Source organism: Gossypium arboreum, chromosome 8 (assembly GCF_025698485.1).
Source record: "Gossypium arboreum isolate Shixiya-1 chromosome 8, ASM2569848v2, whole genome shotgun sequence".
NCBI lineage: Eukaryota > Viridiplantae > Streptophyta > Magnoliopsida > Malvales > Malvaceae > Gossypium > Gossypium arboreum.
In genome coordinates, this window is record NC_069077.1 from 77,056,672 (window position 1) to 77,069,304 (window position 12,633).

At 37.8% G+C, this 12,633-nt stretch overlaps 2 long non-coding RNA genes across 2 annotated transcripts; both read left to right on the top strand.

The window, feature by feature from the left end:
• The first annotated feature begins 283 nt into the window (after positions 1-283).
• Positions 284-1,396, top strand: LOC128296290 (uncharacterized). The gene is made up of 2 exons (XR_008286848.1): positions 284-441; positions 1,167-1,396. It is a non-coding gene; the product is annotated as an uncharacterized LOC128296290 (long non-coding RNA).
• Positions 1,397-10,137: 8,741 nt separating this feature from the next.
• Positions 10,138-11,907, top strand: LOC128296291 (uncharacterized). Its single transcript, XR_008286849.1, has 3 exons — positions 10,138-10,219; positions 10,921-11,006; positions 11,732-11,907. It is a non-coding gene; the product is annotated as an uncharacterized LOC128296291 (long non-coding RNA).
• Positions 11,908-12,633: the final 726 nt, after the last annotated feature.

Consider the following 12,633-nt stretch of genomic DNA (forward strand, 5'->3'; position numbering starts at 1 on the left):
GCTAGATTAGGAAGAATTCGGTCAAGTGTTCATGAGATGAAATGTTGTGTTTAGGTGAATTAAAGATGATAGTATAGTTGATATCATGTATATATGTATGCATATTCGCCATCAAATTAAGAGCATAGGTGATGTTGAGTCTAAGCTTTGTACATTCGCCATATATATATATATATATGCATGTGTGATTGAATTATTGATAGTAGGGCGATAGCATATGGTTATTAGTCGAATAGCTTAAAAACATATGGTAGGAAGATAAGAATTAGTCATGTATCTCCTATGATATGAAATCATTAATATTTTGATATAAATATTTAGCAAGACGGTTAAACTAGTTAATTTGTTGATTAAGCTCAAGAAGTTAAAGGAGGAGAATCAAGCAAAGGCAAAGGAAAGGACATCGAGTAGCCGAGTTAGAACCGTTTTACCCAACACAAGGTAAGTTATTAAGCATATATTTTGTATTGATATAAATAATCATAATACCTACGTACTTATGCCGAATGGAATGATATATAAATGCATGAAGTGACAAAATTTATCGAGTGTAAAAAAAAAGAAGTGAGATAAATTGAGTTGCTGATTTTGGCACTAAGTGTGCGGGTATAAACGTTTACTATAATGAGATTGGCACTAAGTGTGCGAGTTTAATTGTATAGCACTAAGTGTGCGAGTTTGAATTGTATAGCACTAAGTGTGCGAGTTTGAATATTAAGCACTAAGTGTGCGGACTTACTGTATATTTTCGAATAATCATTAACGTTAAGTGTGCGACTTTATCGAGTAGATGTTATGCTTATATTTGGAACTGAGCTTGGTAAGTCTTGAACCTATGTGGTGATTATATTTGAAGTAGGAACATAATATTATTGTGGAGTAAATGAAATGCTATTATTAGTATAATTTAAATGAAGATAAAATGATGTGTGGAGATGCATCAAATATCATATCGAATATCATACGAGATGTCAATGGAGGCTTGGCTAGTTGAGAGCATGTAATCATAAATGTGCGTGAAATTATGGCATAGTCGGTATGGATGGAGTACCTAATCTTGCATTATTTGATTTCTTTTATGATATTTTATAGATGGACAGTAGTGTAATGCTTATGACTTACTGAGTTATATACTCATTCGGTGTGTTTATTTGTCACTTGTTTAGGTTCCTTTGATTCATTTTTGTGTGCTCGGGACCATCGTCGAAGTCATCACACCAGCTTGCAACTTTTTGGTATCTTCTTCCTAGTTGGTCTAAGAGAACATTTCGGCATGTATAGGCTATTATGTTTTGTTTGAACTTTGGTATGTAAAACTTTGGATAGCCATGCGAAAATGGCTTATATACGTTTTGAGCATAATGTTATAGTCATCTTGAATGTATATGTTCATTAAGAGGCATGGAAACTATATAATAGGTAAAGTCTACCTTAAAAATGGATGCTGATAGCAGCAGTGACATGGATGTGAAAAATCACTAAAAATAGTAGGAATGGAATTAAATAGTGAATAAATTATGTAATCGAACCTTGATGAATCTGTTGTTATAGGAAAGTAAAAAAATGATCATATGAACATTATATTGGGAGATATTTAAGTTTTCGCGAAACAGGGCCAGGATGGTTTCTGGATTCCCTGTTCTGACTTTCAAAATTCATTATAAATTAACCAGAGATAATTAGAAGTTTTTCTATATATGTACAGATTCCTTTTCGAGTCTAGTTTCTATAGAAACAAATGGAATCAGTATTGAAGCCCTGTACATGGAGATATCCAAGTCGTAATGCCTGAAGGTCAGTGTGGTCGAACCCTGAAACAGGGGAGATTTTAACTAATAAACTGTACTAATTGGCTCAACCAAAAATTCTAGAAAAAAATTTTAGATGGATATATGAGTCTAGTTTCAGGAAAAATTTACGGAACTGGTTTTCGACTTTTAGAACTCGAGATATGATTTTTAAGGTAATAGTGACGCAGTTAGCCAGCTCGTCTGGAAATTTAAAATGGACTGTGCAATAAGTGATTTAAGTCTGCGAACCCCTCGTGTCTGACTCCGGCAACGGTCTCGGGTACGGGGTGTTACAACTTTATTGGTATCAGAGCTATGGTTTAGTCTGTTCTAGGACTACCATAGCGCGTATGAGTCTAGCTATACATGCCTTAATGTTAGTGTTTAATAGTGTGATGACTTCTGACGGCTAAAATTTTTGTTTTGATTAGTAAATGGATCCCGGCTTAGAGAGAACCTTAGCGGATGACGTTGAAAGCGTAGCGGCTGCTCCTGCGCAAGGGACACCGCCTGTTGAACCTCAGTCATCTGCGAATAATCAAAATGAGGGGGCAAAACAAGCCTTCTTTACTATGATGAACGAGTGGGTCGCACAATATGCCCGCACTAATCTGGCTGCCCAACCATTCCCGAATTTAAATAATCCACCCCAGGAGCCTATAATGCCATCGACTACTGATCCTGTAAGGCCAAGTAAACCACCTATAGACTTGATTAGGAAGCGGGGCGAGGAATTCAGAGTCAGTAATTCGATGATGCTGAAAGGGCCGAGTTCGCTTGATAACACCATCCGAGTTTTTGATGAATTGTCCCGCACACCGATGAGTGTTTAAAGTGTGCTATATCCTTGTTATGAGACTCACCTACTATTGGTGGAGGACCTTGATTTCCATAGTCCCAAGGAACGAGTTACTTGGGATTTCTTTCAAACAGAGTTTCAAAAAATATATTAGCCAACGGTTCATCGATCAAAAGCATAAGGAATTCTTGGAACTTAAGCAAGGCCGCATGACAGTATCTGAATACGAACGTGAGTTCGTAAGGCTCAGTCGATATGCTCGGGAGTGTGTAGCCGATAAAATTGCTATGTGCAAAAGATTTGAGGAAGGATTGAATGAAGATTTAAAGCTACTAGTGGGTATTTTAGAAATAAAAGAATTTGTAACACTAGTTGAACGAGCTTGCAAGGCGGAAGAACTTGGAAAGGAGAAAAAGAAGGCAGAATCTGAAGCTAGAGACTTTCGTAAAAGATCAACGAGTAGAACTCCGCTCTCAGCTATAAAGAAGTTCAGAGAGGACACTCACAAACCGAAGACGACTGCGGGAATTTCTATTAGTACGCAACCATTAACAGACTCACGAGCTACTTCGGTTGCTAGTGTGGGTAACAATCGCCAAGAAAAACCTGAATGTCCACAATGTGGAAGACGACACATAGGTGAATGTTGGGGTAATTCCATTAACAGGGCCTGTTACAGATGCGGTTCGAAGGATCACTTCATAAGAGATTGCATGGAATTCGATGAGAGAAATAAGATGCAAGGTGCAAGACCTAGTGGAACAATGGTTAGGGGTAGACCACCGAGAATTTCAGGAGGCAGGGGTGGTGGTCAGAGAGGGACTTTTGATACGGCTGTTCGATCTGAAACTCGTACTCCTGCTAGGGCATATGCCATCCGTGCAGAGAGGAAGTGTAACACCCCGAACCCGAGACCGTCGCCGGAGTCGAACACGAGGTGTTAACAGACTTCAACCCACTTATTGAGAGTTTCTAGACAAGCTGCTAATCTGTGTACTAGTCGCTCCAAAATTCATAACTTGAGTTTTACAACTCGAAAATCAGTTTCGCAATTTTTCCATGAAACTAGACTCATAATTCCATCTACATATTTTTTTATAGAATTTTTGGTCGAGCCAATTAGTACAGTTTATTAGTTAAAGTCTCCCCTGTTGCAGGGATCGACTACACTGACCTTTGTGCATTACCAATTGGATATCTCCCTGTACAGGGCTTCAATACTGATGCCGTTTGTTTCTTTAGAAACTAGGCTCAGAGAGAAATCTACACATATATGGCATGACTCCTAATTATCTCTAGTTAATTTACAATGATTTTCCAAAGTCGGGACAGGGGATCCAGAAACCGTTCTGGCCCTGTTTCACAAGAACTTTAATATCTGTTAACTTATAACTCATATGACCATTTCGTTTCTTCTATATAAAAGTAGATTCATCAAGGTACATTTACATAATTTATTTACTATTTAATACCATTCCTACTATTTTTAGTGATTTTTCAATCTCACGTTGCTGCTGCTGCCAGCACCTGTCACTAAAGCAACTATGCCTATTTCATGATTTCCCTTTGATCTAACTAGTGATTCATCATACATGTCACAAATCATGATCATGACTAGCCATACCAGAGGCTAATGATTATCCAACATCTCCCTACTACACTATTGCCATAACATGCATTTTAACACCAAAATAATCAACCATGGCATAAGGCATGGAAATCGAATTACCAAGACTTGTGACTTAACATTGGAGAACTAAATCCAACCGAGCATTTATGCCATTTTCGCATGGCTAAAAGTTTACATACCAAAGTTCAACAAAGCATATTAGCCTATACATGCCAAAATGTTCTCCTAAACCGACTACACAAAAAATACCAAAAGTTGATAGCCGTGTGATGACTCCAATGACGATCACGAGCACGCAAAAAGGACGAGTCCGAGAAACCTAAAATGGCGACAAGCAAACACCGGGTGAGTATATAACTCAGTAAGCCATAAGCATTATATTGCCGTTCAGTAATAATATACCGTAAAAGAAAATAATTAATGCGGATTAAAATCCTCCATCCACACCCCAAACGGTACTATAATTCTTTAGGCATTTCGGTTTGGTCACATACCAAGCCCTACTTGATATTTCATACATTACGCCATATGACATTGCATGCATTTATTTTCGAGCATAATCACCACATAGATCAAGACTTACCAAACCAAAATTCCAAATATAAATAAAATGTCCATTCCTCATGAGCTCAAGGTGTTTACTCGCATCGCTGTCCATGATTGACTCGGTAGGCCGCCGCACATAGAACATGTACGTTTATTAGAGGATGTGCAATAAGCCCGCACACTTAGTGCTTAATAGTCGAACTCGCACACTTAGTGCTATATAATCAAACTTGCACACTTAGTGCTGTATAATTTGAACCCGCACACTTAGTGCCAATTTGTGATTATAAATGTTTACACCCGCACACTTAGTGCCGAAACCGATCATTCAATACATCTCACCTCTTTTCTTTCAATTCAATATTTTTATCACCACATACATACATGTTTATATATATATTCTACCATTCCATTCAGCATCATTACTTGGACATTACGACCCTTTAAATTAGTACAAATAAGTGCTTAATGACTTACCTTATATCGGATGAAATGATTCCCAATCTACTACTCGATTATCTTTGCTTTGCCTTTGCTTGGTTCTCCCTCTTTGATGTCTTGATCTAAAATGAATACATTTAGTAGTTTAATCTTCTTGCTGGATTTTATGTGTATAACTTAATGGTTTTCACCCCATTTCACAACTATCTTTGTTCAAAATATCAAAATCTCAACCAACATTTGTTTAATGCTTCAAGGCCGAATGCATGGTCACCATTAAGCTAATCTAGTCTCAAGTATTTTAATCCTAACATACAACATCATGAATCAACTCAACCTTATAAGCCAATATTACTCCTACAACCGATTGTAAGGAGTTAACAAAGAAAATATATTTTTTACAAACATATACACCCATATGGCCGATTTTACCAAATCAAATTTAACCTTACTTATCTCAAATTTTCATTTCATACTATCATCCCCATCACATAGCAAGGTTTTGAATCATGGACTAATTAGAACTAAAACTAGCAACTAAGAACATGCATGAATCTCATGGCACCATATTAAACATACCTTAATCTAGCTACAAGGATGGCCAACCTATTCCAAACCAACCATGAGCAAGGACCCTTTCTTCTCCCTTGAGATTTTCTACTAAAAGGATGGAAAAAAAGATGAACAAAGCTTTTTTTTTTGTTTTTCTTTCTCACTTGCACGGCAATGGGGAGGGAAGGGGAAAGCCTTCACACACACACTTTTTTTTTATTACTCATGCACCTTATTTTATTTATTTCAACATAAAACACTCACCCAACATGTTTCATGACATGTCTTGCCCATGCTTCCTTGTCATGGCCGCCACTAGCACTTGGGGGATTTTGACATGCAAGTCCTCCTTTGACTACATGTACTATTAGGTCCTTATAGATTAGCCTATCATTTTTCAAAAGTGACATACAAGTCCTACTAACTGAATTCACATTCAATCGACTAAACCGAAGCTTGAAATTTTTACACATTCGTAAATACATATTCTAGACAATAAATATTACGTTCAAACATTTCGGTGACTCAGTTTAGTGGTCCCGAAACCACTTCCCGACTAGGGTCAATTTTGGGCTGTCACAGGAAGCATCCTCCCCTGACGTTATCACTGGTACTTTCACTCTTTTTGACACTAATGTAATTGCATTAATCGACCCTGGCTCTACTAATTCTTATGTATGTGAGACTTTAGCATCCAGTAAGACTCTGCCTATTGAGTCTACTGAGTTCGTAATTCGAGTGTCAAGTCCCTTGGGTCAATATGCGCTTGTTGACAAAGTGTGTAAGAGATACCCTCTAATGATCCGAGAATCCTGTTTTTCGGCCGATTTGATGCTTTTACCATTTGATGAATTTGATGTTATTCTTGGTATGGACTGGTTGACCGTATATGACGCAGTGGTGAGTTGCAAAAGAAAAACCATTGATTTAAGGTGCGCAAATAACGAGATAATCCGAGTTGAGTCTACGGACTTAAAGGGGTTGCCAGCTGTAATATCATCAATGTTGGCTCAGAAATATGTAAGAAAAGGGTGTGAAGCATACCTTGCGTGTGTACTTGATGACAAAGAGTTAGAAAGGAAACCCGAATCTGTGCCGGTGGTTTGTGAATACCCGGACGTTTTTCCCGAAGAATTACCGGGTTTACCACCTGTTCGGGAGGTAGAGTTTGGCATTGAGCTTGTACCTGGGACTACGCCGATTTCGATAGCTCCGTATCGTATGGCACCAACCGAGTTGAAAGAGTTGAAAGCTCAATTGCAAGAATTGACGGATAGAGGTTTTGCTCGACCAAGTTTCTCACCTTGGGGTGCACCAAGATTGTTTGTGAAAAGAAGGACGGAACCATGAGGTTGTGCATCGACTATCGTCACTGAATAAAGTGACAATAAAGAATAAATATCCGCTATCGCGTATTGATGATTTGTTTGATCAACTAAAGGGAGCCTCGGTGTTTTCAAAGATAGATTTGAGATCGGGTTATTATCGATTGGATTCGAGATTCGGATATACCTAAAACCGCTTTAAACGAGATACGACCACTACGAGTTCTTAGTGATGCCGCTTTGGGCTCACTAATGCCCTCGCGATATTTATGGATTTGATGAATCGGATCTTTAGACAAGATTTGGACCGGTTCAGTAGTTGTGTTTATTGATGACATCTTGGTCTATTCAAGAGATGAGACCGAACACGCGAGCACCGAGGTTAGTGTTGCAAATTTTACGGGATAAGCACTATATGCTAAGTTCAAGAAGTGTGAGTTCGGTTAAGAGAGGTTAGCTTCTTGGGTCATGTGGTATCCGCGATCGGGTATTCGAGTGGACCCGAGCAAAATTTCAGCCATACTTAACTGGAAGCCTCAGAAATATTACCGAGGTTCGAGCTTTTTGGGACTTGCCGCTACTACCGACGGTTCATAAAAGGTTTCTCGATGATAGCCACACCAATGACGGCTACTTCAAAAGATGTTAAGTTCGAATGGACGAAAAATGTCGAAAAGTTTTGATCAACTGAAAACCTATTTGACTGAAGCTCCAATTTAGTGCAAATTGAATCGTGCAAGGAATTTGTCATCTATAGTGATTCCTCCTGCTTGGGTTGGGTTGCGATTGATGCAAGAAGGTTGAGTTGTGGCCTATGCGTCGAGACAATTAAAGCCACATGAGAAAAATTATCCGACCCATGATCTCGAATTAGCTGCCATCGTATTCGCTTTGAAAATATGGCGACATTACTTATTTGGTGAGAAGTGCCATGTATTTTCGGATCACAAAAGTCTCAAATATTTGATGACTCAAAAAGACTTAAATCTGCGACAAAGACGTTGGCTCGAGTTGTTAAAAGATTATGAGCTTGTCATTGACTATCACCTGGGAAAGGCTAATGTGGTTGCAGATGCCTTAAGTCGTAAATCACTGTTTGCTTTACGAGCGATGAATGTACACTTGTCTGTTCTATCCGACAATGCGTTAGTGGCAAAATTAAAGGCCAAACCATTGTTGATTCATCAAATTCGTGAAGCTCAAAAAGTCGATGATGAATTGGTTGCAAAACGGGCTGAATGTGTTCCGAATATGGAATCAGAGTTTCAAATTGATGATGACGATTGTTTGAGGTTCAGAAGTCGGTTGTGTGTTCCAAGAAATTCAGAACTCATTTCGATGATTCTGAATGAAGCTCATTGTAGCCGAATGTCAATTCACCCGGGGAGTACGAAAATGTACACCTATCTGAGACGTCAGTTTTGGTGGCATGGTATGAAACGAGACATTTCCGATTTTGTTTCGAAGTGTTTAATATGTCAGCAAGTAAAGGCGGAACATCAAGTGCCTACGGGTTTACTTCAGCCGATCATGATACCTGAATGGAAATGGGATCGAGTCACGATGGATTTTGTGTCTGGGTTGCCATTGTCGACAAGTAAGAAAGATGCGATTTGGGTTGTTGTTGATAGACTGACTAAGTCGGCTCATTTTATACCCGTACGTACGGATTTTTCATTGGATAAACTAGCTGAATTGTATGTTTCTCAGATCGTGAGATTACACGGGGTACCGATTTCTATTGTGTCGGATAGAGATCCGAGATTCACCTCACGATTGTGGAAGAAATTTCAAGAAGCCTTGGGTACCAAGTTGCATTTTAGCACCGCTGGTCAATCCTATGGTCACCCCGAAACCGATGGTCAATCCGAGCGGATAATTTAGATACTTGAAGATATGTTGAGATGTTGCATCCTCGAGTTTAGTGGTTCATGGGAACAGTATTTACCTTCGATTGAATTCGCTTACAACAATAGTTTTCAGTTAAGCATTAAGATGGCGCCTTACGAGGCTTTATACGGTCAAAAATGTTGTACACCATTGTTTTGGACCGAGCTCGGTGAAAGTAAAATTTTCGGAGTGGATTTGATTAAAGATGCTGAATGTAAAGTAAAATAATTCGTGAAAGTTTGAAGGCGACCACGCATCGTCGTAAATCGTATGCGGATTTAAAACGAAAGGATATTGAGTATCGTGGGAGACAAAGTGTTTCTTAAGGTCTCACCTTGGAAAAAGATACTCGATTTGGCCGTAAGGGCAAACTAAGTCCGAGGTTCATTGGGCCGCATTTAAATCTCCGAACGAATTGGTCCATTATGTATAGATTGATCTTGCCCCCTGAACTTGAAAGGATTCATAACGCTTTTCATGTCTCGATGCTTCGACGTTACCGATCCGATCCTTCGCATGTAATAAACCCCTCCGAGATTGAAATTCAAGCCGATATGAGTTATGAAGAAGAACCGATCCGTATCCTAGCTCTTGAAGTGAAAGAGTTGCGAAACAAAAGGGTTCCGTTAGTGAAAGTGTTATGGCTCAAACACGGAATGGAAGAAGCTACTTGGGAACCTGAGAACTCTATGAAAGAACGATACCCAAACCTATTTACCGGTAAGATTTTCGGGGACGACAATTTCTTAAGTGGGGGAGAGTTGTGACAGCCCTAAATTGACCCTAGTCAGAAAGTGGTTTCGGGACCGCTAAACCGAATCATAAAAATAATTAACCGTCATAGTTGATGCTCATTATATGTACATATGCATGTGTGAAAATTTCATGTTTGGATTTTGTTAATTGTAAGTGAATTTTATCAAATAGGACTTGTGTGAGAAAATTTAGAAATGTGCTAGGCAAATGTAAAGTGGTCTATTAATGCATGTTGTGAAAATGATGGGTTTGCATGTCAATTTACCCAAAATTTAAGCATGGTGGCCGCCATGTTATGAGTGGAAACATGTTGCAAACATGTTGGGTTAGTGGTTATGTTAGAAAGAATAAAATAATGATAAAAGGAATATGATGAAAACAAAGGAAAAAAAGTGTCCATCCTTTCACATTTTTCTTCCTTGGCCGAATGTTCTAAGAAGAAGGGGGGGAGAGCTTGAGAAAATCAGCTATGGTAGTTTGCTAGACTAAGGTATGTTTGATGTTGTCCATGAGATTCATGCATGTTTTTAGTTGTTAGTTTGAGTTCTACCTAGCCCATGGTTTAAATCTTTGCTATGGGATGGAGATGATATTCGCCATGGGTGTTGTCTTCTTGGTTGATGTTTGATGTTGTGGTGATGAGGCATGAAGATGAGTTAAGTTTCGCTAAGGTGGATTTGTGTTGATGTCATTTGCATGCTAAGTGTGAAGCTTTGTAATGATACATGTGTATGGTGCTTTTGATGTTGTGAATGGAAGTAGTGGAAAAGTAAAAGAAAATTTATGTAGAAATGTGGTATATGTGGATTTGTAGGATGTTATAAATATATGTGAAGCCATGCTAGATTAGGAAGAATTCGGTCAAGTGTTCATGAGATGAAATGTTGTGTTTAGGTGAATTAAAGATGATAGTATAGTTGATATCATGTATATATGTATGCATATTCGCCATCAAATTAAGAGCATAGGTGATGTTGAGTCTAAGCTTTGTACATTCGCCATATATATATATATGCATGTGTGATTGAATTATTGATAGTAGGGCGATAGCATATGGTTATTAGTCTAATAGCTCAAAAACATATGGTAGGAAGATAAGAATTAGTCATGTATCTCCTATGATATGAAATCATTAATATTTTGATATAAATATTTAGCAAGACAGTTAAACTAGTTAATTTGTTGATTAAGCTCAAGAAGTTAAAGGAGGAGAATCAAGCAAAGGCAAAGGAAAGGACATCGAGTAGCCGAGTTAGAACCGTTTTACCCAACACAAGGTAAGTTATTAAGCATATATTTTGTATTGATATAAATAATCATAATACCTACGTACTTATGCCGAATGGAATGATATATAAATGCATGAAGTGACAAAATTTATCGAGTGTAAAAAAAAGAAGTGAGATAAATTGAGTTGTTGATTTTGGCACTAAGTGTGCGGGTATAAACGCTTACTATAATGAGATTGGCACTAAGTGTGCGAGTTTAATTGTATAGCACTAAGTGTGCGAGTTTGAATTGTATAGCACTAAGTGTGCGAGTTTGAATATTAAGCACTAAGTGTGCGGACTTCACTGTATATTTTCGAATAATCATTAACGTTAAGTGTGCGACTTTATCGAGTAGATGTTATGCTTATATTTGGAACTGAGCTTGGTAAGTCTTGAACCTATGTGGTGATTATATTTGAAGTAGGAACATAATATTATTGTGGAGTAAATGAAATGCTATTATTAGTATAATTTAAATGAAGATAAAATGATGTGTGGAGATGCATCAAATATCATATCGAATATCATACGAGATGTCAATGGAGGCTTGGCTAGTTGAGAGCATGTAATCATAAATGTGCGTGAAATTATGGCATAGTCGGTATGGATGGAGTACCTAATCTTGCATTATTTGATTTCTTTTATGATATTTTATAGATGGACAGTAGTGTAATGCTTATGACTTACTGAGTTATATACTCATTCGGTGTGTTTATTTGTCACTTGTTTAGGTTCCTTTGATTCATTTTTGTGTGCTCGGGACCATCGTCGAAGTCATCACACCAGCTTGCAACTTTTTGGTATCTTCTTCCTAGTTGGTCTAAGAGAACATTTCGGCATGTATAGGCTATTATGTTTTGTTTGAACTTTGGTATGTAAAACTTTGGATAGCCATGCGAAAATGGCTTATATACATTTTGAGCAAAATGTTATAGTCATCTTGAATGTATATGTTCATTAAGAGGCATGGAAACTATATAATAGGTAAAGTCTACCTTAAAAATGGATGCTGATAGCAGCAGTGACATGGATGTGAAAAATCACTAAAAATAGTAGGAATGGAATTAAATAGTGAATAAATTATGTACTCGAACCTTGATGAATCTGTTGTTATAGGAAAGTAAAAAAATGATCATATGAACATTATATTAGGAGATATTTAAGTTTTCGCGAAACAGGGCCAGGATGGTTTCTGGATTCCCTGTTCTAAATTTCAAAATTCATTATAAATTAACCAGAGATAATTAGAAGTTTTTCTATATATGTACAGATTCCTTTTCGAGTCTAGTTTCTATAGAAACAAATGGAATCAGTATTGAAGCCCTGTACATGGAGATATCCAAGTCGTAATGCCTGAAGGTCAGTGTGGTCGAACCCTGAAACAGGGGAGATTTTAACTAATAAACTGTACTAATTGACTCAACCAAAAATTCTAGAAAAAAATTTTTAGATGGATATATGAGTCTAGTTTCAGGAAAAATTTACGGAACTGGTTTTCGACTTTTAGAACTCGAGATTTGATTTTTAAGGTGACAGTGACGCAGTTAGCCAGCTCGTCTGGAAATTTAAAATGGACTGTGCAATAAGTGATTTAAGTCTGCGAACCCCTCGTGTCTGACTCCGGCAACGGTCT